The following is a 25,714-nucleotide window of genomic DNA, read 5'->3' as shown; positions in this document are numbered from 1 at the left end:
TGAGGAGGTGTATGTTAGTTTTGTGTGGGTGCTCAAGCTGCTTGATTCCATCCCACTAGGCTCAATGGGCATGGGACCGGAAGTGAGCAAACAGGGTTTCCTAGATAGCTGGCAGGACAGCTGATGGTATGTGAAGTTCATGAGGCAGGTGGAGTTGTTTTGGCACTGGAAGAGCTGTGCTGCTGCTTCGGGCAGTTGCCATTCACCACCACACTACCTTCCCTAGGTGTCATAGCCACTTGCAGACATATGTGCTGCCAGAGCCCTTGGTTTCCATGGCAGCGGGAAATGGCTTTGGCGCTGAACTTGTCTTTGGCTGTGGAGTTTTGAGCGCCTTGAGTGAGGAGGTGCATGTTTGTTTTGTGTGGGTGCTCAAGCTGCTTGATTCTATCCTACTGGGCTCAATGGGCATGGGACCGGAAGTGAGCAAACATTGTTTCCTAGATAGCTGCCACGACAGCTGATGGTATGTGAAGTGCATGAGGCAGGTGGAGTTGTTTTGGCACTGGAAGAGCTGTGCTGCTGCTTCGGGCAGTTGCCATTCACCACCACACTACCTTCCCTAGGTGTCATAGCCACTTTCAGACATATGTGCTGCCAGAGCCCTTGGTTTCCATGGCAGCGGGAAATGGCTTTGGCTCTGAACTTGTCTTTGGCTGTGGAGTTTTGAGCGCCTTGATTGAGGAGGTGCATGTTAGTTTTGTGTGGGTGCTCAAGCTGCTTGATTCCATCCCACTGGGCTCAATGGGCATGGGACCGGAAGTGAGCAAACAGGGTTTCCTAGATAGCTGCCAGGACAGCTGATGGTATGTGAAGTTCATGAGGCAGGTGGAGTTGTTTTGGCACTGGAAGAACTGTGCTGCTACTTCGGGCAGTTGCCATTCACCACCACACTACCTTCCCTAGGTGTCATAGCCACTTTCAGACTTTTGTGCTGCCAGAGCCCTTGGTTTCCATGGCAGCGGGAAATGGCTTTGGCCGTGAACTTGCCTTTGGCTGTGGAGTTTTGAGTGCCTTGAGTGAGGAGCTCCATGTTAGTATTGTGTGGGTGCTCAAGCTGCTTGATTCCATCCCACTGGGCTCAATGGGCACTGGACCGGAAGTGAGCAAACAGGGTTTCCTAGATAGCTGCCACGACAGCTGATGGTTTGTGAAGTGCATGAGGCAGGTGGAGTTGTTTTGGCACTGGAAGAGCTGTGCTGCTGCTTCGGGCAGTTGCCATTCACCACCACACTACCTTCCCTAGGTGTCATAGCCACTTTCAGACATATGTGCTGCCAGAGCCCTTGGTTTCCATGGCAGCGGGAAATGGCTTTGTCCCTGAACTTGTCTTTGGCTGTGGAGTTTTGAGCGGCTTGAGTGAGGAGCTCCATGTTAGTTTTGTGTGGGTGCTCAAGCTGCTTGATTCCATCCCACTGGGCTCAATGGGCATGGGACCGGAAGTGAGCAAACAGGGTTTCCTAGATAGCTGCCAGGACAGCTGATGGTATGTGAAGTTCATGAGGCAGGTGGAGTTGTTTTGGCACTGGAAGAGCTGTGCTGCTGCTTCGGGCAGTTGCCATTCACCACCACACTACCTTCCCTAGGTGTCATAGCCACTTTCAGACATATGTGCTGCCAGAGCCCTTGGTTTCCATGGCAGCGGGAAATGGCTGTGGCCGTGAACTTGTCTTTGGCTGTGGAGGTTTGAGCGCAGTTAGTGAGGAGCTCCAAGTTAGTTTTGTGTGGGTGCTCAAGCTGCTTGATTCCATCCCACTGGGCTCAATGGGCATGGGACCTTCAGTGACCAAACAGGGTTTCCTAGATAGCGGCCAGGACAGCTGATGGTATGTGAAGTGCATGAGGCAGGTGGAGTTGTTTTGGCACTGGAAGAGCTGTGCTGCTGCTTCGGGAAGTTGCCATTCACCACCACACTACCTTCCCTAGGTGTCATAGCCACTTTCAGACATATGTGCTGCCAGAGCCCTTGGTTTCCATGGCAGCGGGAAATGGCTTGGGCCCTGAACTTGCCTTTGGCTGTGGAGTTTTGAGCGCCTTGAGTGAGGAGGTGCATGTTAGTTTTGTGTGGGTGCTCAAGCTGCTTGATTCTATCCCACTGGGCTCAATGGGCATGGGACCGGAAGTGAGCAAACAGGGTTTCCTAGATAGCTGCCAGGACAGCTGATGGTATGTGAAGTTCATGAGGCAGGTGGAGTTGTTTTGGCACTGGAAGAGCTGTGCTGCTGCTTCGGGCAGTTGCCATTCACCACCACACTACCTTCCCTAGGTGTCATAGCCACTTTCAGACATATGTGCTGCCAGATCCCTTCGTTTCCATGGCAGCGGGAAATGGCTTTGGCCCTGAACTTGTCTTTGGCTGTGGAGTTTTGAGCGCCTTGAGTGAGGAGCTGCATGTTAGTTTTGTGTGGGTGCTCAAGCTGCTTGATTCCATCCCACTGGGCTCAATGGGCACTGGACCGGAAGTGAGCAAACACGGTTTCCTAGATAGCTGCCAGGACAGCTGATGGTATGTGAAGTGCATGAGGCAGGTGGAGTTGTTTTGGCACTGGAAGAGCTGTGCTGCTGCTTCGGGCAGTTGCCATTCACCACCACACTACCTTCCCTAGGTGTCATAGCCACTTGCAGACATATGTGCTGCCAGAGCCCTTGGTTTCCATGGCAGCGGGAAATGGCTTTGGCCCTGAACTTGCCTTTGGCTGTGGAGTTTTGAGCGCCTTGAGTGAGGAGCTCCATGTTAGTATTTTGTGGGTGCTCAAGCTGCTTGATTCTATCCCACTGGGCTCAATGGGCATGGGACCGAACGTGACCAAACAGGGTTTCCTAGATAGCTGCCAGGACAGCTGATGGTTTGTGAAGTTCATGAGGCAGGTGGAGTTGTTTTGGCACTGGAAGAGCTGTGCTGCTGCTTCGGGCAGTTGCCATTCACCACCACACTACCTTCCCTAGGTGTCATAGCCACTTTCAGACATATGTGCTGCCAGATCCCTTGGTTTCCATGGCAGCGGGAAATGGCTTTGGCGCTGAACTTGTCTTTGGCTGTGGAGTTTTGAGTGCCTTGAGTGAGGAGCTCCATGTTAGTTTTGTGTGTGTGCTCAAGCTGCTTGATTACATCCCACTAGGCTCAATGGGCATGGGACCGGAAGTGACCAAACAGGGTTTCCTAGATAGCTGCCAGGACAGCTGATGGTATGTGAAGTTCATGAGGCAGGTGGAGTTGTTTTGGCACTGGAAGAGCTGTGCTGCTGCTTCGGGCAGTTGCCATTCACCACCACACTACCTTCCCTAGGTGTCATAGCCACTTGCAGACATATGTGCTGCCAGAGCCCTTGGTTTCCATGGCAGCGGGAAATGGCATTGGCCCTGAACTTGTCTTTGGCTGTGGAGTTTTGAGCGCCTTGAGTGAGGAGGTGTATGTTAGTTTTGTGTGGGTGCTCAAGCTGCTTGATTCCATCCCACTAGGCTCAATGGGCATGGGACCGGAAGTGACCAAACAGGGTTTCCTAGATAGCTGCCAGGACAGCTGATGGTATGTGAAGTGCATGAGGCAGGTGGAGTTGTTTTGGCACTGGAAGAGCTGTGCTGCTGCTTCGGGCAGTTGCCATTCACCACCACACTACCTTCCCTAGGTGTCATAGCCACTTTCAGACATATGTGCTGCCAGAGCCCTTGGTTTCCATGGCAGCGGGAAATGGCTTTGGCGCTGAACTTGTCTTTGGCTGTGGAGCTTTGAGCGCCTTGAGTTAGGAGCTCCATGTTAGTTTTGTGTGGGTGCTCAAGCTGCTTGATTCTATCCTACTGGGCTCAATGGGCATGGGACCGGAAGTGAGCAAACATTGTTTCCTAGATAGCTGCCAGGACAGCTGATGGTATGTGAAGTGCATGAGGCAGGTGGAGTTGTTTTGGCACTGGAAGAGCTGTGCTGCTGCTTCGGGAAGTTGCCATTCACCACCACACTACCTTCCCTAGGTGTCATAGCCACTTTCAGACATATGTGCTGCCAGAGCCCTTGGTTTCCATGGCAGCGGGAAATGGCTTTGGCCGTGAACTTGTCTTTGGCTGTGGAGTTTTGAGCGCCTTGATTGAGGAGGTGCATGTTAGTTTTGTGTGGGTGCTCAAGCTGCTTGATTCCATCCCACTGGGCTCAATGGGCACTGGACCGGAAGTGAGCAAACAGGGTTTCCTAGATAGCTGCCAGGACAGCTGATGGTATGTGAAGTTCATGAGGCAGGTGGAGTTGTTTTGGCACTGGAAGAACTGTGCTGCTACTTCGGGCAGTTGCCATTCACCACCACACTACCTTCCCTAGGTGTCATAGCCACTTTCAGACATATGTGCTGCCAGAGCCCTTCGTTTCCATGGCAGCGGGAAATGGCTTTGGCCCTGAACTTGTCTTTGGCTGTGGAGCTTTGAGCGCCTTGAGTGAGGAGCTCCATGTTAGTTTTGTGTGGGTGCTCAAGCTGCTTGATTCCATCCCACTGGGCTCAAAGGGCACTGGACCGGAAGTGAGCAAACAGGGTTTCCTAGAGAGCTGCCAGGACAGCTGATGGTTTGTGAAGTGCATGAGGCAGGTGGAGTTGTTTTGGCACTGGAAGAGCTGTGCTGCTGCTTCGGGCAGTTGCCATTCACCACCACACTACCTTCCCTAGGTGTCATAGCCACTTTCAGACATATGTGCTGCCAGAGACCTTGAATTCCATGGCAGCGGGAAATGGCATTGGCCCTGAACTTGTCTTTGGCTGTGGAGTTTTGAGCACCTTCGGTGAGGAGCTCCATGTTAGTTTTGTGTGGGTGCTCAATCTGCTTGATTCCATCCCACTGGGCTCAATGGGCATGGGACCGGAAGTGACCAAACAGGGTTTCCTAGATAGCTGCCACGACAGCTGATGGTATGTGAAGTGCATGAGGCAGGTGGAGTTGTTTTGCACTGGAAGAGCTGTGCTGCTGCTTCGGGCAGCTGCCATTCACCACCACACTACCTTCCCTAGGTGTCATAGCCACTTTCAGACATATGTGCTGCCAGAGACCTTGAATTCCATGGCAGCGGGAAATGGCATTGGCCCTGAACTTGCCTTTGGCTGTGGAGTTTTGAGCGCCTTGAGTGAGGAGGTGCATGTTAGTTTTGTGTGGGTGCTCAAGCTGCTTGATTCCATCCCACTGGGCTCAATGGGCATGGGACCGGAAGTGAGCAAACAGGGTTTCCTAGATAGCTGCCAGGACAGCTGATGGTATGTGAAGTTCATGAGGCAGGTGGAGTTGTTTTGGCACTGGAAGAGCTGTGCTGCTGCTTCGGGCAGTTGCCATTCACCACCACACTACCTTCCCTAGGTGTCATAGCCACTTTCAGACATATGTGCTGCCAGAGCCCTTGGTTTCCATGGCAGCGGGAAATGGCTTGGGCCCTGAACTTGCCTTTGGCTGTGGAGCTTTGAGCGCCTTGAGTGAGGAGGTGCATGTTAGTTTTGTGTGGGTGCTCAAGCTGCTTGATTCCATCCCACTGGGCTCAATGGGCATGGGACCGGAAGTGACCAAACAGGGTTTCCTAGATAGCGGCCACGACAGCTGATGGTTTGTGAAGTGCATGAGGCAGGTGGAGTTGTTTTGGCACTGGAAGAGCTGTGCTGCTGCTTCGGGCAGTTGCCATTCACCACCACACTACCTTCCCTAGGTGTCATAGTCCCTTGCAGACATATGTGCTGCCAGAGCCCTTGGTTTCCATGGCAGCGGGAAATGGCATTGTCCTTGAACTTGCCATTGGCTGTGGAGCTTTGAGCGCCGTCAGTGAGGAGCTCCATGTTAGTTTTGTGTGGGTGCTCAAGCTGCTTGATTCCATCCCACTGGGCTCAATGGGCATGGGACCGGAAGTGAGCAAACAGGGTTTCCTAGATAGCTGCCAGGACAGCTGATGGTATGTGAAGTTCATGAGGCAGGTGGAGTTGTTTTGGCACTGGAAGAGCTGTGCTGCTGCTTCGGGCAGTTGCCATTCACCACCACACTACCTTCCCTAGGTGTCATAGCCACTTTCAGACATATGTGCTGCCAGAGCCCTTGGTTTCCATGGCAGCGGGAAATGGCTTGGGCCCTGAAATTGCCTTTGGCTGTGGAGTTTTGAGCGCCTTGAGTGAGGAGCTCCATGTTAGTATTGTGTGGGTGCTCAAGCTGCTTGATTCCATCCCACTGGGCTCAATGGGCACGGGACCGGAAGTGACCAAACAGGGTTTCCTAGATAGCGGCCAGGACAGCTGATGGTATGTGAAGTGCATGAGGCAGGTGGAGTTGTTTTGGCACTGGAAGAGCTGTGCTGCTGCTTCGGGTAGTTGCCATTCACCACCACACTACCTTCCCTAGGTGTCATAGCCACTTTCAGACATATGTGCTGCCAGAGCCCTTGGTTTCCATGGCAGCGGGAAATGGCTTTGGCCGTGAACTTGTCTTTGGCTGTGGAGTTTTGAGCGCCTTGAGTGAGGAGCTGCATGTTAGTTTTGTGTGGGTGCTCAAGCTGCTTGATTCCATCCCACTGGGCTCAATGGGCATGGGACCGGAAGTGAGCAAACAGGGTTTCCTAGATAGCTGCCATGACACCTGATGGTTTGTGAAGTTCATGAGGCAGGTGGAGTTGTTTTGGCACTGGAAGAGCTGTGCTGCTGCTTCGGGCAGTTGCCATTCACCACCACACTACCTTCCCTAGGTGTCATAGCCACTTTCAGACATATGTGCTGCCAGAGCCCTTGGTTTCCATGGCAGCGGGAAATGGCTTTGGCTCTGAACTTGTCTTTGGCTGTGGAGCTTTGAGCGCCTTGATTGAGGAGGTGCATGTTAGTTTTGTGTGGGTGCTCAAGCTGCTTGATTCCATCCCACTGGGCTCAATGGGCATGGGACCGGAAGTGACCAAACAGGGTTTCCTAGAGAGCTGCCACGACAGCTGATGGTTTGTGAAGTGCATGAGGCAGGGGGAGTTGTTTTGGCACTGGAAGAGCTGTGCTGCTGCTTCGGGCAGTTGCCATTCACCACCACACTACCTTCCCTAGGTGTCATAGCCACTTTCAGACATATGCGCTGCCAGAGCCCTTGGTTTCCATGGCAGCGGGAAATGGCTTTGGCCATGAACTTGTCTTTGGCTGTGGAGCTTTGAGCACCTTGAGTAAGGAGGTGCATGTTTGTTTTGTGTGGGTGCTCAAGCTGCTTGATTCCATCCCACTGGGCTCAATGGGCATGGGACCTTCAGTGAGCAAACAGGGTTTCCTAGATAGCTGCCAGGACAGCTGATGGTATGTGAAGTGCATGAGGCAGGTGGAGTTGTTTTGGCACTGGAAGAGCTGTGCTGCTGCTTCGGGCAGTTGCCATTCACCACCACACTACCTTCCCTAGGTGTCATAGCCACTTTCAGACATATGTGCTGCCAGAGCCCTGGGTTTCCATGGCAGCGGGAAATGGCTTGGGCCCTGAACTTGCCTTTGGCTGTGGAGTTTTGAGCGCCTTGAGTGAGGAGGTGCATGTTAGTTTTGTGTGGGTGCTCAAGCTGCTTGATTCCATCCCACTGGGCTCAATGGGCATGGGACCGGAAGTGACCAAACAGGGTTTCCTAGATAGCGGCCAGGACAGCTGATGGTATGTGAAGTGCATGAGGCAGGTGGAGTTGTTTTGGCACTGGAAGAGCTGTGCTGCTGCTTCGGGTAGTTGCCATTCACCACCACACTACCTTCCCTAGGTGTCATAGCCACTTTCAGACATATGTGCTGCCAGAGCCCTTGGTTTCCATGGCAGCGGGAAATGGCTTTGGCCGTGAACTTGTCTTTGGCTGTGGAGTTTTGAGCGCCTTGAGTGAGGAGCTGCATGTTAGTTTTGTGTGGGTGCTCAAGCTGCTTGATTCCATCCCACTGGGCTCAATGGGCATGGGACCGGAAGTGAGCAAACAGGGTTTCCTAGATAGCTGCCATGACAGCTGATGGTTTGTGAAGTTCATGAGGCAGGTGGAGTTGTTTTGGCACTGGAAGAGCTGTGCTGCTGCTTCGGGCAGTTGCCATTCACCACCACACTACCTTCCCTAGGTGTCATAGCCACTTGCAGACATATGTGCTGCCAGAGCACTTGGTTTCCATGGCAGCAGGAAATGGCTTGGGCTCTGAACTTGTCTTTGGCTGTGGAGCTTTGAGCGCCTTGATTGAGGAGGTGCATGTTAGTTTTGTGTGGGTGCTCAAGCTGCTTGATTCCATCCCACTGGGCTCAATGGGCATGGGACCGGAAGTGACCAAACAGGGTTTCCTAGAGAGCTGCCAGGACAGCTGATGGTTTGTGAAGTGCATGAGGCAGGGGGAGTTGTTTTGGCACTGGAAGAGCTGTGCTGCTGCTTCGGGCAGTTGCCATTCACCACCACACTACCTTCCCTAGGTGTCATAGCCACTTTCAGACATATGTGCTGCCAGAGCCCTTGGTTTCCATGGCAGCGGGAAATGGCTTGGGCCCTGAACTTGTCTTTGGCTGTGGAGCTTTGAGCACCTTGAGTGAGGAGGTCCATGTTAGTTTTGTGTGGGTGCTCAAGCTGCTTGATTCCATCCCACTGGGCTCAATGGGCATGGGACCTTCAGTGAGCAAACAGGGTTTCCTAGATAGCTGCCAGGACAGCTGATGGTATGTGAAGTGCATGAGGCAGGTGGAGTTGTTTTGGCACTGGAAGAGCTGTGCTGCTGCTTCGGGAAGTTGCCATTCACCACCACACTACCTTCCCTACGTGTCATAGCCACTTTCAGACATATGTGCTGCCAGAGCCCTTGGTTTCCATGGCAGCGGGAAATGGCTTTGGCCATGAACTTGCCTTTGGCTGTGGAGTTTTGAGCGCCTTGAGTGAGGAGGTGCATGTTAGTTTTGTGTGGGTGCTCAAGCTGCTTGATTCCATCCCACTGGGCTCAATCGGCATGGGACCGGAAGTGAGCAAACAGGGTTTCCTAGATAGCTGCCAGGACAGCTGATGGTATGTGAAGTTCATGAGGCAGGTGGAGTTGTTTTGGCACTGGAAGAGCTGTGCTGCTGCTTCGGGCAGTTGCCATTCACCACCACACTACCTTCCCTAGGTGTCATAGCCACTTTCAGACATATGTGCTGCCAGAGCCCTGGGTTTCCATGGCAGCGGGAAATGGCTTGGGCCCTGAACTTGCCTTTGGCTGTGGAGTTTTGAGCGCCTTGAGTGAGGAGGTGCATGTTAGTTTTGTGTGGGTGCTCAAGCTGCTTGATTCCATCCCACTGGGCTCAATGGGCATGGGACCGGAAGTGAGCAAACAGGGTTTCCTAGATAGCTGTCAGGACAGCTGATGGTAGGTGAAGTTCATGAGGCAGGTGGAGTTGTTTTGGCACTGGAAGAGCTGTGCTGCTGCTTCGGGCAGTTGCCATTCACCACCACACTACCTTCCCTACGTGTCATAGCCACTTTCAGACATATGTGCTGCCAGAGCCCTTGGTTTCCATGGCAGCGGGAAATGGCTTGGGCCCTGAACTTGCCTTTGGCTGTGGAGTTTTGAGCGCCATCAGTGAGGAGATCCATGTTAGTATTGTGTGGGTGCTCAAGCTGCTTGATTCCATCCCACTGGGCTCAATGGGCATGGGACCGGAAGTGAGCAAACAGGGTTTCCTAGATAGCTGCCAGGACAACTGATGGTATGTGAAGTTCATGAGGCAGGTGGAGTTGTTTTGGCACTGGAAGAGCTGTGCTGCTGCTTCGGGCAGTTGCCATTCACCACCACACTACCTTCCCTAGGTGTCATAGCCACTTGCAGACATATGTGCTGCCAGAGCCCTTGGTTTCCATGGCAGCGGGAAATGCCTTGGGCGCTGAACTTGTCTTTGGCTGTGGAGTTTTGAGTGCCTTGAGTGAGGAGCTCCATGTTAGTTTTGTGTGGGTGCTCAAGCTGCTTGATTCCATCCCACTGGGCTCAATGGGCACTGGACCGGCAGTGACCAAACAGGGTTTCCTAGATAGCTGCCAGGACAGCTGATGGTATGTGAAGTGCATGAGGCAGGTGGAGTTGTTTTGGCACTGGAAGAGCTGTGCTGCTGCTTCGGGCAGTTGCCATTCACCACCACACTACCTTCCCTAGGTGTCATAGCCACTTTCAGACATATGTGCTGCCAGAGCCCTTGGTTTCCATGGCAGCGGGAAATGGCATTGTCCTTGAACTTGCCATTGGCTGTGGAGCTTTGAGCGCCGTCAGTGAGGAGCTCCATGTTAGTTTTGTGTGGGTGCTCAAGCTGCTTGATTCCATCCCACTGGGCTCAATGGGCATGGGACCGGAAGTGAGCAAACAGGGTTTCCTAGATAGCTGCCAGGACAGCTGATGGTATGTGAAGTTCATGAGGCAGGTGGAGTTGTTTTGGCACTGGAAGAGCTGTGCTGCTGCTTCGGGCAGTTGCCATTCACCACCACACTACCTTCCCTAGGTGTCATAGCCACTTGCAGACATATGTGCTGCCAGAGCCCTTGCTTTCCATGGCAGCGGGAAATGGCTTGGGCGCTGAACTTGTCTTTGGCTGTGGAGTTTTGAGTGCCTTGAGTGAGGAGCTCCATGTTAGTTTTGTGTGGGTGCTCAAGCTGCTTGATTCCATCCCACTGGGCTCAATGGGCACTGGACCGGCAGTGACCAAACAGGGTTTCCTAGATAGCGGCCAGGACAGCTGATGGTATGTGAAGTGCATGAGGCAGGTGGAGTTGTTTTGGCACTGGAAGAGCTGTGCTGCTGCTTCGGGCAGTTGCCATTCACCACCACACTACCTTCCCTAGGTGTCATAGCCACTTTCAGACATATGTGCTGCCAGAGCAATTGGTTTCCATGGCAGCGGGAAATGGCTTGGGCCCTGAAATTGTCTTTGCCTGTGGAGTTTTGAGCGCCTTGAGTGAGGAGCTCCATGTTAGTTTTGTGTGGGTGCTCAAGCTGCTTGATTCCATCCCACTGGGCTCAATGGGCATGGGACCAGAAGTGAGCAAACAGGGTTTCCTAGATAGCTGCCAGGACAGCTGATGGTATGTGAAGTGCATGAGGCAGGTGGAGTTGTTTTGGCACTGGAAGAGCTGTGCTGCTGCTTTGGGCAGTTGCCATTCACCACCACACTACCTTCCCTAGGTGTCATAGCCACTTTCAGACATATGTGCTGCCAGAGCCCTTGGTTTCCATGGCAGCGGGAAATGGCTTGGGCCCTGAAATTGCCTTTGGCTGTGTAGTTTTGAGCGCCTTGAGTGAGGAGGTGCATGTTAGTTTTGTGTGGGTGCTCAAGCTGCTTGATTCCATCCCACTGGGCTCAATGGGCATGGGACCGGAAGTGAGCAAACAGGGTTTCCTAGATAGCTGCCAGGACAGCTGATGGTATGTGAAGTGCATGAGGCAGGTGGAGTTGTTTTGGCACTGGAAGAGCTGTGCTGCTGCTTCGGGCAGTTGCCATTCACCACCACACTACCTTCCCTAGGTGTCATAGCCACTTTCAGACATATGTGCTGCCAGAGCCCTTGGTTTCCATGGCAGCGGGAAATGGCATTGTCCCTGAACTTGTCTTTGGCTGTGGAGCTTTGAGCGCCTTGATTGAGGAGGTGCATGTTAGTTTTGTGTGGGTGCTCAAGCTGCTTGATTCCATCCCACTGGGCTCAATGGGCACTGGACCGGCAGTGACCAAACAGGGTTTCCTAGATAGCTGCCAGGACAGCTGATGGTATGTGAAGTGCATGAGGCAGGTGGAGTTGTTTTGGCACTGGAAGAGCTGTGCTGCTGCTTCGGGCAGTTGCCATTCACCACCACACTACCTTCCCTAGGTGTCATAGCCACTTTCAGACATATGTGCTGCCAGAGCCCTTGGTTTCCATGGCAGCGGGAAATGGCATTGTCCTTGAACTTGCCATTGGCTGTGGAGCTTTGAGCGCCGTCAGTGAGGAGCTCCATGTTAGTTTTGTGTGGGTGCTCAAGCTGCTTGATTCCATCCCACTGGGCTCAATGGGCATGGGACCCGAAGTGACCAAACAGGGTTTCCTAGATAGCTGCCAGGACAGCTGATGGTATGTGAAGTTCATGAGGCAGGTGGAGTTGTTTTGGCACTGGAAGAGCTGTGCTGCTGCTTCGGGCAGTTGCCATTCACCACCACACTACCTTCCCTAGGTGTCATAGCCACTTTCAGACATATGTGCTGCCAGAGCCCTTGGTTTCCATGGCAGCGGGAAATGGCTGTGGCCGTGAACTTGTCTTTGGCTGTGGAGGTTTGAGCGCAGTTAGTGAGGAGCTCCAAGTTAGTTTTGTGTGGGTGCTCAAGCTGCTTGATTCCATCCCACTGGGCTCAATGGGCATGGGACCTTCAGTGACCAAACAGGGTTTCCTAGATAGCGGCCAGGACAGCTGATGGTATGTGAAGTGCATGAGGCAGGTGGAGTTGTTTTGGCACTGGAAGAGCTGTGCTGCTGCTTCGGGAAGTTGCCATTCACCACCACACTACCTTCCCTAGGTGTCATAGCCACTTTCAGACATATGTGCTGCCAGAGCCCTTGGTTTCCATGGCAGCGGGAAATGGCTTGGGCCCTGAACTTGCCTTTGGCTGTGGAGTTTTGAGCGCCTTGAGTGAGGAGGTGCATGTTAGTTTTGTGTGGGTGCTCAAGCTGCTTGATTCTATCCCACTGGGCTCAATGGGCATGGGACCGGAAGTGAGCAAACAGGGTTTCCTAGATAGCTGCCAGGACAGCTGATGGTATGTGAAGTTCATGAGGCAGGTGGAGTTGTTTTGGCACTGGAAGAGCTGTGCTGCTGCTTCGGGCAGTTGCCATTCACCACCACACTACCTTCCCTAGGTGTCATAGCCACTTTCAGACATATGTGCTGCCAGATCCCTTCGTTTCCATGGCAGCGGGAAATGGCTTTGGCCCTGAACTTGTCTTTGGCTGTGGAGTTTTGAGCGCCTTGAGTGAGGAGCTGCATGTTAGTTTTGTGTGGGTGCTCAAGCTGCTTGATTCCATCCCACTGGGCTCAATGGGCACTGGACCGGAAGTGAGCAAACACGGTTTCCTAGATAGCTGCCAGGACAGCTGATGGTATGTGAAGTGCATGAGGCAGGTGGAGTTGTTTTGGCACTGGAAGAGCTGTGCTGCTGCTTCGGGCAGTTGCCATTCACCACCACACTACCTTCCCTAGGTGTCATAGCCACTTTCAGACATATGTGCTGCCAGAGCCCTTGGTTTCCATGGCAGCGGGAAATGGCTTTGGCCCTGAACTTGCCTTTGGCTGTGGAGTTTTGAGCGCCTTGAGTGAGGAGCTCCATGTTAGTATTTTGTGGGTGCTCAAGCTGCTTGATTCTATCCCACTGGGCTCAATGGGCATGGGACCGAACGTGACCAAACAGGGTTTCCTAGATAGCTGCCAGGACAGCTGATGGTTTGTGAAGTTCATGAGGCAGGTGGAGTTGTTTTGGCACTGGAAGAGCTGTGCTGCTGCTTCGGGCAGTTGCCATTCACCACCACACTACCTTCCCTAGGTGTCATAGCCACTTTCAGACATATGTGCTGCCAGATCCCTTGGTTTCCATGGCAGCGGGAAATGGCTTTGGCGCTGAACTTGTCTTTGGCTGTGGAGTTTTGAGTGCCTTGAGTGAGGAGCTCCATGTTAGTTTTGTGTGTGTGCTCAAGCTGCTTGATTACATCCCACTAGGCTCAATGGGCATGGGACCGGAAGTGACCAAACAGGGTTTCCTAGATAGCTGCCAGGACAGCTGATGGTTTGTGAAGTTCATGAGGCAGGTGGAGTTGTTTTGGCACTGGAAGAGCTGTGCTGCTGCTTCGGGCAGTTGCCATTCACCACCACACTACCTTCCCTAGGTGTCATAGCCACTTGCAGACATATGTGCTGCCAGAGCCCTTGGTTTCCATGGCAGCGGGAAATGGCATTGGCCCTGAACTTGTCTTTGGCTGTGGAGTTTTGAGCGCCTTGAGTGAGGAGGTGCATGTTAGTTTTGTGTGGGTGCTCAAGCTGCTTGATTCCATCCCACTAGGCTCAATGGGCATGGGACCGGAAGTGACCAAACAGGGTTTCCTAGATAGCTGCCAGGACAGCTGATGGTATGTGAAGTGCATGAGGCAGGTGGAGTTGTTTTGGCACTGGAAGAGCTGTGCTGCTGCTTCGGGCAGTTGCCATTCACCACCACACTACCTTCCCTAGGTGTCATAGCCACTTTCAGACATATGTGCTGCCAGAGCCCTTGGTTTCCATGGCAGCGGGAAATGGCTTTGGCGCTGAACTTGTCTTTGGCTGTGGAGCTTTGAGCGCCTTGAGTTAGGAGCTCCATGTTAGTTTTGTGTGGGTGCTCAAGCTGCTTGATTCTATCCTACTGGGCTCAATGGGCATGGGACCGGAAGTGAGCAAACATTGTTTCCTAGATAGCTGCCAGGACAGCTGATGGTATGTGAAGTGCATGAGGCAGGTGGAGTTGTTTTGGCACTGGAAGAGCTGTGCTGCTGCTTCGGGAAGTTGCCATTCACCACCACACTACCTTCCCTAGGTGTCATAGCCACTTTCAGACATATGTGCTGCCAGAGCCCTTGGTTTCCATGGCAGCGGGAAATGGCTTTGGCCGTGAACTTGTCTTTGGCTGTGGAGTTTTGAGCGCCTTGATTGAGGAGGTGCATGTTAGTTTTGTGTGGGTGCTCAAGCTGCTTGATTCCATCCCACTGGGCTCAATGGGCACTGGACCGGAAGTGAGCAAACAGGGTTTCCTAGATAGCTGCCAGGACAGCTGATGGTATGTGAAGTTCATGAGGCAGGTGGAGTTGTTTTGGCACTGGAAGAACTGTGCTGCTACTTCGGGCAGTTGCCATTCACCACCACACTACCTTCCCTAGGTGTCATAGCCACTTTCAGACATATGTGCTGCCAGAGCCCTTCGTTTCCATGGCAGCGGGAAATGGCTTTGGCCCTGAACTTGTCTTTGGCTGTGGAGCTTTGAGCGCCTTGAGTGAGGAGCTCCATGTTAGTTTTGTGTGGGTGCTCAAGCTGCTTGATTCCATCCCACTGGGCTCAAAGGGCACTGGACCGGAAGTGAGCAAACAGGGTTTCCTAGAGAGCTGCCAGGACAGCTGATGGTTTGTGAAGTGCATGAGGCAGGTGGAGTTGTTTTGGCACTGGAAGAGCTGTGCTGCTGCTTCGGGCAGTTGCCATTCACCACCACACTACCTTCCCTAGGTGTCATAGCCACTTTCAGACATATGTGCTGCCAGAGACCTTGAATTCCATGGCAGCGGGAAATGGCATTGGCCCTGAACTTGTCTTTGGCTGTGGAGTTTTGAGCACCTTCGGTGAGGAGCTCCATGTTAGTTTTGTGTGGGTGCTCAATCTGCTTGATTCCATCCCACTGGGCTCAATGGGCATGGGACCGGAAGTGACCAAACAGGGTTTCCTAGATAGCTGCCAGGACAGCTGATGGTATGTGAAGTGCATGAGGCAGGTGGAGTTGTTTTGCACTGGAAGAGCTGTGCTGCTGCTTCGGGCAGCTGCCATTCACCACCACACTACCTTCCCTAGGTGTCATAGCCACTTTCAGACATATGTGCTGCCAGAGACCTTGAATTCCATGGCAGCGGGAAATGGCATTGGCCCTGAACTTGCCTTTGGCTGTGGAGTTTTGAGCGCCTTGAGTGAGGAGGTGCATGTTAGTTTTGTGTGGGTGCTCAAGCTGCTTGATTCCATCCCACTGGGCTCAATGGGCATGGGACCGGAAGTGAGCAAACAGGGTTTCCTAGATAGCTGCCAGGACAGCTGATGGTATGTGAAGTTCATGAGGCAGGTGGAGTTGTTTTGGCACTGGAAGAGCTGTGCTGCTGCTTCGGGCAGTTGCCATTCACCACCACACTACCTTCCCTAGGTGTCATAGCCACTTGCAGACATATGTGCTGCCAGAGCCCTTGGTTTCCATGGCAGCGGGAAATGGCTTGGGCCCTGAACTTGCCTTTGGCTGTGGAGCTTTGAGCGCCTTGAGTGAGGAGGTGCATGTTAGTTTTGTGTGGGTGCTCAAGCTGCTTGATTCCATCCCACTGGGCTCAATGGGCATGGGACCGGAAGTGACCAAACAGGGTTTCCTAGATAGCGGCCACGACAGCTGATGGTTTGTGAAGTGCATGAGGCAGGTGGAGTTGTTTTGGCACTGGAAGAGCTGTGCTGCTGCTTCGGGCAGTTGCCATTCACCACCACACTACCTTCCCTAGGTGTCATAGTCCCTTGCAGACATATGTGCTGCCAGAGCCCTTGGTTTCCATGGCAGCGGGAAATGGCATTGTCCTTGAACTTGCCATTGGCTGTGGAGCTTTGAGCGCCGTCAGTGAGGAGCTCCATGTTAGTTTTGTGTGGGTGCTCAAGCTGCTTGATTCCATCCCACTGGGCTCAATGGGCATGGGACCGGAAGTGAGCAAACAGGGTTTCCTAGATAGCTGCCAGGACAGCTGATGGTATGTGAAGTTCATGAGGCAGGTGGAGTTGTTTTGGCACTGGAAGAGCTGTGCTGCTGCTTCGGGCAGTTGCCATTCACCACCACACTACCTTCCCTAGGTGTCATAGCCACTTTCAGACATATGTGCTGCCAGAGCCCTTGGTTTCCATGGCAGCGGGAAATGGCTTGGGCCCTGAAATTGCCTTTTGCTGTGGAGTTTTGAGCGCCTTGAGTGAGGAGCTCCATGTTAGTATTGTGTGGGTGCTCAAGCTGCTTGATTCCATCCCACTGGGCTCAATGGGCACGGGACCGGAAGTGACCAAACAGGGTTTCCTAGATAGCGGCCAGGACAGCTGATGGTATGTGAAGTGCATGAGGCAGGTGGAGTTGTTTTGGCACTGGAAGAGCTGTGCTGCTGCTTCGGGTAGTTGCCATTCACCACCACACTACCTTCCCTAGGTGTCATAGCCACTTTCAGACATATGTGCTGCCAGAGCCCTTGGTTTCCATGGCAGCGGGAAATGGCTTTGGCCGTGAACTTGTCTTTGGCTGTGGAGTTTTGAGCGCCTTGAGTGAGGAGCTGCATGTTAGTTTTGTGTGGGTGCTCAAGCTGCTTGATTCCATCCCACTGGGCTCAATGGGCATGGGACCGGAAGTGAGCAAACAGGGTTTCCTAGATAGCTGCCATGACACCTGATGGTTTGTGAAGTTCATGAGGCAGGTGGAGTTGTTTTGGCACTGGAAGAGCTGTGCTGCTGCTTCGGGCAGTTGCCATTCACCACCACACTACCTTCCCTAGGTGTCATAGCCACTTTCAGACATATGTGCTGCCAGAGCACTTGGTTTCCATGGCAGCAGGAAATGGCTTTGGCTCTGAACTTGTCTTTGGCTGTGGAGCTTTGAGCGCCTTGATTGAGGAGGTGCATGTTAGTTTTGTGTGGGTGCTCAAGCTGCTTGATTCCATCCCACTGGGCTCAATGGGCATGGGACCGGAAGTGACCAAACAGGGTTTCCTAGAGAGATGCCAGGACAGCTGATGGTTTGTGAAGTGCATGAGGCAGGGGGAGTTGTTTTGGCACTGGAAGAGCTGTGCTGCTGCTTCGGGCAGTTGCCATTCACCACCACACTACCTTCCCTAGGTGTCATAGCCACTTTCAGACATATGCGCTGCCAGAGCCCTTGGTTTCCATGGCAGCGGGAAATGGCTTTGGCCATGAACTTGTCTTTGGCTGTGGAGCTTTGAGCACCTTGAGTAAGGAGGTGCATGTTTGTTTTGTGTGGGTGCTCAAGCTGCTTGATTCCATCCCACTGGGCTCAATGGGCATGGGACCGGAAGTGAGCAAACAGGGTTTCCTAGATAGCTGCCAGGACAGCTGATGGTATGTGAAGTGCATGAGGCAGGTGGAGTTGTTTTGGCACTGGAAGAGCTGTGCTGCTGCTTCGGGCAGTTGCCATTCACCACCACACTACCTTCCCTAGGTGTCATAGCCACTTTCAGACATATGTGCTGCCAGAGCCCTGGGTTTCCATGGCAGCGGGAAATGGCTTGGGCCCTGAACTTGCCTTTGGCTGTGGAGTTTTGAGCGCCTTGAGTGAGGAGGTGCATGTTAGTTTTGTGTGGGTGCTCAAGCTGCTTGATTCCATCCCACTGGGCTCAATGGGCATGGGACCGGAAGTGACCAAACAGGGTTTCCTAGATAGCGGCCAGGACAGCTGATGGTATGTGAAGTGCATGAGGCAGGTGGAGTTGTTTTGGCACTGGAAGAGCTGTGCTGCTGCTTCGGGTAGTTGCCATTCACCACCACACTACCTTCCCTAGGTGTCATAGCCACTTTCAGACATATGTGCTGCCAGAGCCCTTGGTTTCCATGGCAGCGGGAAATGGCTTTGGCCGTGAACTTGTCTTTGGCTGTGGAGTTTTGAGCGCCTTGAGTGAGGAGCTGCATGTTAGTTTTGTGTGGGTGCTCAAGCTGCTTGATTCCATCCCACTGGGCTCAATGGGCATGGGACCGGAAGTGAGCAAACAGGGTTTCCTAGATAGCTGCCATGACAGCTGATGGTTTGTGAAGTTCATGAGGCAGGTGGAGTTGTTTTGGCACTGGAAGAGCTGTGCTGCTGCTTCGGGCAGTTGCCATTCACCACCACACTACCTTCCCTAGGTGTCATAGCCACTTTCAGACATATGTGCTGCCAGAGCACTTGGTTTCCATGGCAGCAGGAAATGGCTTGGGCTCTGAACTTGTCTTTGGCTGTGGAGCTTTGAGCGCCTTGATTGAGGAGGTGCATGTTAGTTTTGTGTGGGTGCTCAAGCTGCTTGATTCCATCCCACTGGGCTCAATGGGCATGGGACCGGAAGTGACCAAACAGGGTTTCCTAGAGAGCTGCCAGGACAGCTGATGGTTTGTGAAGTGCATGAGGCAGGGGGAGTTGTTTTGGCACTGGAAGAGCTGTGCTGCTGCTTCGGGCAGTTGCCATTCACCACCACACTACCTTCCCTAGGTGTCATAGCCACTTTCAGACATATGTGCTGCCAGAGCCCTTGGTTTCCATGGCAGCGGGAAATGGCTTGGGCCCTGAACTTGTCTTTGGCTGTGGAGCTTTGAGCACCTTGAGTGAGGAGGTGCATGTTTGTTTTGTGTGGGTGCTCAAGCTGCTTGATTCCATCCCACTGGGCTCAATGGGCATGGGACCTTCAGTGAGCAAACAGGGTTTCCTAGATAGCTGCCAGGACAGCTGATGGTATGTGAAGTGCATGAGGCAGGTGGAGTTGTTTTGGCACTGGAAGAGCTGTGCTGCTGCTTCGGGAAGTTGCCATTCACCACCACACTACCTTCCCTACGTGTCATAGCCACTTTCAGACATATGTGCTGCCAGAGCCCTTGGTTTCCATGGCAGCGGGAAATGGCTTTGGCCGTGAACTTGCCTTTGGCTGTGGAGTTTTGAGCGCCTTGAGTGAGGAGGTGCATGTTAGTTTTGTGTGGGTGCTCAAGCTGCTTGATTCCATCCCACTGGGCTCAATGGGCATGGGACCGGAAGTGAGCAAACAGGGTTTCCTAGATAGCTGCCAGGACAGCTGATGGTATGTGAAGTTCATGAGGCAGGTGGAGTTGTTTTGGCACTGGAAGAGCTGTGCTGCTGCTTCGGGCAGTTGCCATTCACCACCACACTACCTTCCCTAGGTGTCATAGCCACTTTCAGACATATGTGCTGCCAGAGCCCTGGGTTTCCATGGCAGCGGGAAATGGCTTGGGCCCTGAACTTGCCTTTGGCTGTGGAGTTTTGAGCGCCTTGAGTGAGGAGGTGCATGTTAGTTTTGTGTGGGTGCTCAAGCTGCTTGATTCCATCCCACTGGGCTCAATGGGCATGGGACCGGAAGTGAGCAAACAGGGTTTCCTAGATAGCTGCCAGGACAGCTGATGGTATGTGAAGTGCATGAGGCAGGTGGAGTTGTTTTGGCACTGGAAGAGCTGTGCTGCTGCTTCGGGCAGTTGCCATTCACCACCACACTACCTTCCCTACGTGTCATAGCCACTTTCAGACATATGTGCTGCCAGAGCCCTTGGTTTCCATGGCAGCGGGAAATGGCTTGGGCCCTGAACTTGCCTTTGGCTGTGGAGTTTTGAGCGCCATCAGTGAGGAGATCCATGTTAGTATTGTGTGGGTGCTCAAGCTGCTTGATTCCATCCCACTGGGCTCAATGGGCATGGGACCGGAAGTGAGCAAACAGGGTTTCCTAGATAGCTGCCAGGACAACTGATGGTATGTGAAGTTCATGAGGCAGGTGGAGTTGTTTTGGCACTGGAAGAGCTGTGCTGCTGCTTCGGGCAGTTGCCATTCACCACCACACTACCTTCCCTAGGTGTCATAGCCACTTGCAGACATATGTGCTGCCAGAGCCCTTGGTTTCCATGGCAGCGGGAAATGCCTTGGGCGCTGAACTTGTCTTTGGCTGTGGAGTTTTGAGTGCCTTGAGTGAGGAGCTCCATGTTAGTTTTGTGTGGGTGCTCAAGCTGCTTGATTCCATCCCACTGGGCTCAATGGGCACTGGACCGGCAGTGACCAAACAGGGTTTCCTAGATAGCTGCCAGGACAGCTGATGGTATGTGAAGTGCATGAGGCAGGTGGAGTTGTTTTGGCACTGGAAGAGCTGTGCTGCTGCTTCGGGCAGTTGCCATTCACCACCACACTACCTTCCCTAGGTGTCATAGCCACTTTCAGACATATGTGCTGCCAGAGCCCTTGGTTTCCATGGCAGCGGGAAATGGCATTGTCCTTGAACTTGCCATTGGCTGTGGAGCTTTGAGCGCCGTCAGTGAGGAGCTCCATGTTAGTTTTGTGTAGGTGCTCAAGCTGCTTGATTCCATCCCACTGGGCTCAATGGGCATGGGACCGGAAGTGAGCAAACAGGGTTTCCTAGATAGCTGCCAGGACAGCTGATGGTATGTGAAGTTCATGAGGCAGGTGGAGTTGTTTTGGCACTGGAAGAGCTGTGCTGCTGCTTCGGGCAGTTGCCATTCACCACCACACTACCTTCCCTAGGTGTCATAGCCACTTGCAGACATATGTGCTGCCAGAGCCCTTGCTTTCCATGGCAGCGGGAAATGGCTTGGGCGCTGAACTTGTCTTTGGCTGTGGAGTTTTGAGTGCCTTGAGTGAGGAGCTCCATGTTAGTTTTGTGTGGGTGCTCAAGCTGCTTGATTCCATCCCACTGGGCTCAATGGGCACTGGACCGGCAGTGACCAAACAGGGTTTCCTAGATAGCGGCCAGGACAGCTGATGGTATGTGAAGTGCATGAGGCAGGTGGAGTTGTTTTGGCACTGGAAGAGCTGTGCTGCTGCTTCGGGCAGTTGCCATTCACCACCACACTACCTTCCCTAGGTGTCATAGCCACTTTCAGACATATGTGCTGCCAGAGCAATTGGTTTCCATGGCAGCGGGAAATGGCTTGGGCCCTGAAATTGTCTTTGCCTGTGGAGTTTTGAGCGCCTTGAGTGAGGAGCTCCATGTTAGTTTTGTGTGGGTGCTCAAGCTGCTTGATTCCATCCCACTGGGCTCAATGGGCATGGGACCAGAAGTGACCAAACAGGGTTTCCTAGATAGCTGCCAGGACAGCTGATGGTATGTGAAGTGCATGAGGCAGGTGGAGTTGTTTTGGCACTGGAAGAGCTGTGCTGCTGCTTTGGGCAGTTGCCATTCACCACCACACTACCTTCCCTAGGTGTCATAGCCACTTTCAGACATATGTGCTGCCAGAGCCCTTGGTTTCCATGGCAGCGGGAAATGGCTTGGGCCCTGAAATTGCCTTTGGCTGTGTAGTTTTGAGCGCCTTGAGTGAGGAGGTGCATGTTAGTTTTGTGTGGGTGCTCAAGCTGCTTGATTCCATCCCACTGGGCTCAATGGGCATGGGACCGGAAGTGAGCAAACAGGGTTTCCTAGATAGCTGCCAGGACAGCTGATGGTATGTGAAGTGCATGAGGCAGGTGGAGTTGTTTTGGCACTGGAAGAGCTGTGCTGCTGCTTCGGGCAGTTGCCATTCACCACCACACTACCTTCCCTAGGTGTCATAGCCACTTTCAGACATATGTGCTGCCAGAGCCCTTGGTTTCCATGGCAGCGGGAAATGGCATTGTCCCTGAACTTGTCTTTGGCTGTGGAGCTTTGAGCGCCTTGATTGAGGAGGTGCATGTTAGTTTTGTGTGGGTGCTCAAGCTGCTTGATTCCATCCCACTGGGCTCAATGGGCACTGGACCGGCAGTGACCAAACAGGGTTTCCTAGATAGCTGCCAGGACAGCTGATGGTATGTGAAGTGCATGAGGCAGGTGGAGTTGTTTTGGCACTGGAAGAGCTGTGCTGCTGCTTCGGGCAGTTGCCATTCACCACCACACTACCTTCCCTAGGTGTCATAGCCACTTTCAGACATATGTGCTGCCAGAGCCCTTGGTTTCCATGGCAGCGGGAAATGGCATTGTCCTTGAACTTGCCATTGGCTGTGGAGCTTTGAGCGCCGTCAGTGAGGAGCTCCATGTTAGTTTTGTGTGGGTGCTCAAGCTGCTTGATTCCATCCCACTGGGCTCAATGGGCATGGGACCGGAAGTGAGCAAACAGGGTTTCCTAGATAGCTGCCAGGACAGCTGATGGTATGTGAAGTGCATGAGGCAGGTGGAGTTGTTTTGGCACTGGAAGAGCTGTGCTGCTGCTTCGGGCAGTTGCCATTCACCACCACACTACCTTCCCTAGGTGTCATAGCCACTTTCAGACATATGTGCTGCCAGAGCCCTTGGTTTCCATGGCAGCGGGAAATGGCTTTGGCCCTGAACTTGCCTTTGGCTGTGGAGTTTTGAGCGCCATCAGTGAGGAGATCCATGTTAGTATTGTGTGGGTGCTCAAGCTGCTTGATTCCATCCCACTGGGCTCAATGGGCATGGGACCGGAAGTGACCAAACAGGGTTTCCTAGATAGCTGCCAGGACAACTGATGGTATGTGAAGTTCATGAGGCAGGTGGAGTTGTTTTGGCACTGGAAGAGCTGTGCTGCTGCTTCGGGCAGTTGCCATTCACCACCACACTACCTTCCCTAGGTGTCATAGCCACTTGCAGACATATGTGCTGCCAGAGCCCTTGGTTTCCATGGCAGCGGGAAATGGCTTGGGCGCTGAACTTGTCTTTGGCTGTGGAGTTTTGAGTGCCTTGAGTGAGGAGCTCCATGTTAGTTTTGTGTGGGTGCTCAAGCTGCTTGATTCCATCCCACTGGGCTCAATGGGCACTGGACCGGCAGTGACCAAACAGGGTTTCCTAGATAGCGGCCAGGACAGCTGATGGTATGTGAAGTGCATGAGGCAGGTGGAGTTGTTTTGGCACTGGAAGAGCTGTGCTGCTGCTTCGGGCAGTTGCCATTCACCACCACACTACCTTCCCTAGGTGTCATAGCCACTTTCAGACATATGTGCTGCCAGAGCAATTGGTTTCCATGGCAGCGGGAAATGGCTTGGGCCCTGAAATTGTCTTTGCCTGTGGAGTTTTGAGCGCCTTGAGTGAGGAGCTCCATGTTAGTTTTGTGTGGGTGCTCAAGCTGCTTGATTCCATCCCACTGGGCTCAATGGGCATGGGACCAGAAGTGAGCAAACAGGGTTTCCTAGATAGCTGCCAGGACAGCTGATGGTATGTGAAGTGCATGAGGCAGGTGGAGTTGTTTTGGCACTGGAAGAGCTGTGCTGCTGCTTTGGGCAGTTGCCATTCACCACCACACTACCTTCCCTAGGTGTCATAGCCACTTTCAGACATATGTGCTGCCAGAGCACTTGGTTTCCATGGCAGCGGGAAATGGCTTGGGCCCTGAAATTGCCTTTGGCTGTGTAGTTTTGAGCGCCTTGAGTGAGGAGCTGCATGTTAGTTTTGTGTGGGTGCTCAAGCTGCTTGATTCCATCCCACTGGGCTCAATGGGCATGGGACCGGAAGTGAGCAAACAGGGTTTCCTAGATAGCTGCCAGGACAGCTGATGGTATGTGAAGTGCATGAGGCAGGTGGAGTTGTTTTGGCACTGGAAGAGCTGTGCTGCTGCTTCGGGCAGTTGCCATTCACCACCACACTACCTTCCCTAGGTGTCATAGCCACTTTCAGACATATGTGCTGCCAGAGCCCTTGGTTTCCATGGCAGCGGGAAATGGCATTGTCTCTGAACTTGTCTTTGGCTGTGGAGCTTTGAGCGCTTGATTGAGGAGGTGCATGTTAGTTTTGTGTGGGTGCTCAAGCTGCTTGATTCCATCCCACTGGGCTCAATGGGCACTGGACGGCAGTGACCAAACAGGGTTTCCTAGATAGCTGCGACGACAGCTGATGGTATGTGAAGTGCATGAGGCAGGTGGAGTTGTTTTGGCACTGGAAGAGCTGTGCTGCTGCTTCGGGCAGTTGCCATTCACCACCACACTACCTTCCCTACGTGTCATAGCCACTTTCAGACATATGTGCTGCCAGAGCCCTTCGTTTCCATGGCAGCGGGAAATGGCTTTGGCCCTGAACTTGCCTTTGGCTGTGGAGTTTTGAGCGCCATCAGTGAGGAGATCCATGTTAGTATTGTGTGGGTGCTCAAGCTGCTTGATTCCATCCCACTGGGCTCAATGGGCATGGGACCAGAAGTGACCAAACAGGGTTTCCTAGATAGCTGCCAGGACAACTGATGGTATGTGAAGTTCATGAGGCAGGTGGAGTTGTTTTGGCACTGGAAGAGCTGTGCTGCTGCTTCGTGCAGTTGCCATTCACCACCACACTACCTTCCCTAGGTGTCATAGCCACTTTCAGACATATGTGCTGCCAGAGCCCTTGGTTTCCATGGCAGCGGGAAATGGCTTGGGCGCTGAACTTCTCTTTCTCTGTGGAGTTTTGAGTGCCTTGAGTGAGGAGCTCCATGTTAGTTTTGTGTGGGTGCTCAAGCTGCTTGATTCCATCCCACTGGGCTCAATGGGCACTGGACCGGCAGTGACCAAACAGGGTTTCCTAGATAGCTGCCAGGACAGCTGATGGTATGTGAAGTGCATGAGGCAGGTGGAGTTGTTTTGGCACTGGAAGAGCTGTGCTGCTGCTTCGGGCAGTTGCCATTCACCACCACACTACCTTCCCTAGGTGTCATAGCCACTTTCAGACATATGTGCTGCCAGAGCCCTTGGTTTCCATGGCAGCGGGAAATGGCTTGGGCCCTGAAATTGTCTTTGGCTGTGGAGTTTTGAGCGCCGTCAGTGAGGAGCTCCATGTTAGTTTTGTGTGGGTGCTCAAGCTGCTTGATTCCATCCCACTGGGCTCAATGGGCATGGGACCAGAAGTGAGCAAACAGGGTTTCCTAGATAGCTGCCAGGACAGCTGATGGTATGTGAAGTGCATGAGGCAGGTGGAGTTGTTTTGGCACTGGAAGAGCTGTGCTGCTGCTTTGGGCAGTTGCCATTCACCACCACACTACCTTCCCTAGGTGTCATAGCCACTTTCAGACATATGTGCTGCCAGAGCCCTTGGTTTCCATGGCAGCGGGAAATGGCTTGGGCCCTGAAATTGCCTTTGGCTGTGTAGTTTTGAGCGCCGTCAGTGAGGAGCTGCATGTTAGTTTTGTGTGGGTGCTCAAGCTGCTTGATTCCATCCCACTGGGCTCAATGGGCATGGGACCGGAAGTGAGCAAACAGGGTTTCCTAGATAGCTGCCAGGACAGCTGATGGTATGTGAAGTTCATGAGGCAGGTGGAGTTGTTTTGGCACTGGAAGAGCTGTGCTGCTGCTTCGGGCAGTTGCCATTCACCACCACACTACC

This window comes from Ochotona princeps, chromosome 2, assembly GCF_030435755.1.
Source record: "Ochotona princeps isolate mOchPri1 chromosome 2, mOchPri1.hap1, whole genome shotgun sequence".
Lineage (NCBI taxonomy): Eukaryota > Metazoa > Chordata > Mammalia > Lagomorpha > Ochotonidae > Ochotona > Ochotona princeps.
This window is presented reverse-complemented; position numbering follows the sequence as displayed.